The sequence below is a fragment of the Propithecus coquereli genome, unplaced genomic scaffold, assembly GCF_000956105.1.
Source record: "Propithecus coquereli isolate 6110/MARCELLA unplaced genomic scaffold, Pcoq_1.0 Scaffold240, whole genome shotgun sequence".
Classification (NCBI taxonomy): domain Eukaryota; kingdom Metazoa; phylum Chordata; class Mammalia; order Primates; family Indriidae; genus Propithecus; species Propithecus coquereli.
Window position 1 is genome coordinate 485,216 of NW_012147953.1, and position 4,364 is coordinate 489,579.

Sequence of the window (4,364 nt, forward strand, 5' to 3'; positions counted from 1 at the left end):
ATGGCTGCACTGGTCACCTCATTGGGACTCCTTCATCCTCTTCAACCATGTCCACTGCAAGTCTTTCTGTGAATGCTCTATTTCCTGGAAGAGCCTCCTGACCATATTACTGAATTATTTTAATTATGTTATCAATAATATTGCTATTTTAGCCATCATATATTCCTACGGTTCTATATATCATACCTGTTTGGAGCAAGAACTATATTTATTCTACTCCATATCTCAGAAGAATAAACTAATCTTTCCAGTTGTCAATTCTGCAATTCAAATCCAGCATTTATTTTCTGAGTTGTAAATCCTAAGACCTGATCTGCCCACTGGAAGGACTATAGAACAAAAGATATTAAACCAGGGAGTAGACCAAGAACAAGAGATGTTCTGACACAGACATAAACTGAACCTGAATCTAAAACTAAGATGTTGGAGAGAAACTCCCATGTTTCTTATATTTAATCCAGAAGAGATCAGCAAAGTATAAGACAATGACAATTATTGGCACAAGAAACAGGATAAGAAGACACAAACATAGCTCATCAACAGTTTTTCAGATCTCTACAAAATTTCTTAATAGGAGTATCTAAACTGCCTTCTGATCTACAGACTATTATCAAACTATTTTAAGAATTTGCCATATAAAACTTGAATTCAGCTTTTATATCAACATAAGCAAATACTTTAAAACATTAAATAGGACAAAGGAAGAGTAATCTTTTCCACAGCTCTGTACCCCTATCCTGCACCCCTTGTACAATCACTTTTAAATATTCCTGTTTAAATTTTTCCAGTTGTCATCTCCAAAATTCTAAGCTTCTCTCCCTTGTTTCTTGATTCATAAACTTTCAACATTATACACTAGCACCCTAATATGATAAATAACATTTTTTTCACTTATAAGATGACCATCTCTCCTCCACATTCTCCAAATTTGATAATACTACTGAAAAAAAATTAAATACATTTAGTTTTACATTTCTTGTTCTTTTGGCAATAGACATTTTACCTTGAATACTTGTCTGCTTTGTGAAATGAGATCATTAGCTTCAGCTTGTTTCTAAGTGTACTTACAACATGAAACGCAAACTGGCATACGGGAAGATGCCTTAAGATGAAGTGAGAATAGAAAAATAAGTCAAAAGTGTCTTATGTTTTTTCACCAAAGCAGATTTTTGCTTCTGATTTTGAGAAAATGGGCTTTTAAAGTAATGCAATGAACAAAATTTGTTGATTTACCTAGTATGCTAGTGTCCACAAAAATATAATTTTTAAGACTATGAAAGTATGAGACACAAATGGTAAAAGGACTCATTCTCCCTAATTTTTATTACTTTGAATGAAAGTAAATTCTCTTTGTAAATTCCATCAATAATGGTGAGTTTATACACAATATACCCTAAATGTAATACTTTTTCTCTTGTCTTTTTTCAAACATAGCTACTCTGGAATTCAGGAGGAAAAATATCCATAAAATCATGAAAAACATATGGAGCCTATGCAATTGGGAGGACAGATTTGCTTTGTGGGGGAACATAGGATGCTGGGTAAACAGTTAAGGGGGAAATTACATTACAAATATTATAAAAGAAAGAAAACAGAGGCAGAGTGACCTATATTTTCATTTCCTCAGTCACTAATAACACCTTGTGATAAAACTTGAGTGAAAAGTTACTATCCAAGCAATTTCCAAGCTTCTAAAAGTGGAAGACCTACTGTTACATAAATCATCACCTGATTTCACAGTTAAATGTGTAAAAGTGAACTTTTTTCCACCAGTTTTCTAGGAGACCGTGCTAAAGCTATCTTTAGGGAAAAGTAACATGACAGCAGTATAATTTTATTTGATGGGTGGTCTATTTTAAAACCTGAAATAGAGTTGGGGGAGGGAAATGAAAGAGACATTGTGAAATTTTATGGAGATTATAATACAGGCAAACAGAGTAGGACAGACTTAATATGTAACTGTCACAGGTGGGTTTTCAGGAGGCAAACTCTGAGATGCAGAGTAGTGTTCAAGAAGTGTATTACACCTTATGATGTATTCTCAGAGTCAACTCTTGGGATGGGATGGGAAGGGAAGGAAGCAATATTTGCAGAGGAAGTTTTGCTGGGATGCATTCATAACAACGGACACCCTGAAGCTGGGATAACCCTGCAGAGACTTCTTGAATTTAAACAAAGACACTAAGCTTATAAACCATTTCCTAGCCCCCACTTCCACATCAACCACAGGTTGTGTGGAGGCGCCCCTGGCGAAGGGAGTGTTGTTGTGGTAAGTTGACAGAAGGCAAGGAATTGAGCACCATTAGCAGGCATCATTCCTAGCAGCTAGAAGAGTCAGTCCTCTCGTTCTGAAATGAGAACCAGATGCCGCACCATGGCATCTCATGCTGTCCACACTGTGGTCACTCAGATCCTCTTCACACAAGCCCAGGAAACACTCCTCCAGGGCTCTCGTAGCCCTCTTTTCTTGGGGAGAAACACAGAAATGAAAAGTTTGTGGGATGAACTATAGCTCACGCAGCTACAGCTGGTCTCAGGACTAAAGTTCATAACGTCCTCCCCCTGGTGTCCATTCTAGATTCCTCTCACCTGCAGCGGGCACCACTGCTGGACTGAGCGGCTTACCCAATAGGCATGACCCAGATCGACCCAGATCCTCGTCCTTGAGGGCTCTCAGCCTCTGGCTGCCAGTCCTTTCTCAGGCAATGCTATCATGCCTGTCAGTTTACCATGAAAACTGGGCAAGGGAGCATGAAGAGACACCCACGTGGATGACAAGGTGCTATAGAAATCCCTCCCTTCCCCACTATGTAACAACACTACAACTTCCTCCTCATAATCTGGGTCTATTATCCCTGCCTGGATGCTGAATGCTCATCACACCTGCTGGTCCTGGAAAAGAAGAGTTCAAAGGGACCAGGTAGAAAACAAAGTTTATGTTCAGTGGAGTATTTCCTCCTCTGGGTTGCACCCCAAATTGTCAACCTTTAGTTTGCTTATTGAATCATTTCCTTCTCTGGGAACCAGGATCTCTAAATCTTCAGGGCCAAGATTGTGGATATGGACGGGGTACAAATGCTGGTTAGCAGGCTGATGCCTACTTCTTCCTTAGTCCCCAGATCAATATGTTCTAGTCGAAGACACAGCACCATATAACAGTTCCTGATTTAGCATGTGCACTGCATCCTGGAGGATGGCACCTTACTGCAGTGCATTGTATCTGCCTCGTGCCTCAGTTCAGCCTCCCATGGACCATTCCAATGCTCCATTATACCAGCAGGTTCTGGACCATACAGGATGTGATATACCTGTAGATCTTTTGGTTATATATTCATTGCTGAACCTCCTTTGCTATAAAGTAGGCTCTTTGATGTGACGTTATGTGAGATACTATGTGGATCAAACACATACAAGCCCTTGAATATTGGTTCTGGCTAAAGCCCTGAGGGCAGGAAAGGCAAACCCATAACTGGAATATGTGTCAGATTTTCATTAAAATGAATTGCTGCTCCTTAGAGTAGAAAAAGGCCAGTGATGTCAACTTGGTTGCTTGGTCTTCCGAAGACAAAGTATCCCCACTGGTGCCGTCATAGACAGGCTGGACTTTTGGCAGTGGCAGTGGCTAGATCAGATACACAGTCATCCTCTTTTCCTCCTGGTTTCATTTTCAAAGGTTTAAGTTATCTACAGTAGAGTACAATAAGATATCTTGAGAAAGAGAGGGAGAGAGAGAGAGAGACCACATTCACATAACTTTTACTATGGTGTATTGTAATTGTTATATTTCATTACTAGTTATTGTTTTTAATCTCTTATTGTGCCTAATTTATCAATTAAACTTTATTATAGGTATATGTGCATACAAAAATATAGTATATATACGATTTGGAAGTATCCACAGATTCAGACATTCACTGGGGGTCTTGAAAAGTATCTCCCATGGATAAGGTGAAACTACTATAGTTAATGCTAGTTGGACTTATGTATTGCTGCCATCTCTGCCACACTGGCCACTCTGTTTCTGTGCCCACTGGGCCAGCACTAGTGTAGCCAGTCACCCAGGCTGGTAGGGTCAACTGGCTGAGCCATTCTGTCTCTTGGAGGTTCAGTGCTTCTTCTGTTGTGTGTGCTCTCTGGTTGGCGTTCGCATACAATACAAAGATCTTCACCCTTCACACCTACTACTACAGTTCCATCCACATACTTCTACCTAGACGTCCTTGTTTCCAATCTTCTATGTTTTCTCTTTCTAGGCTCCTAGACAGCAATTCAAGCCATTGGCCATTGCCCATGAATCTATATATAATCTTAACTCTTGTCTTTCTCCTTCCTGACCAAGATGATGATCAGATACACAGACTAAA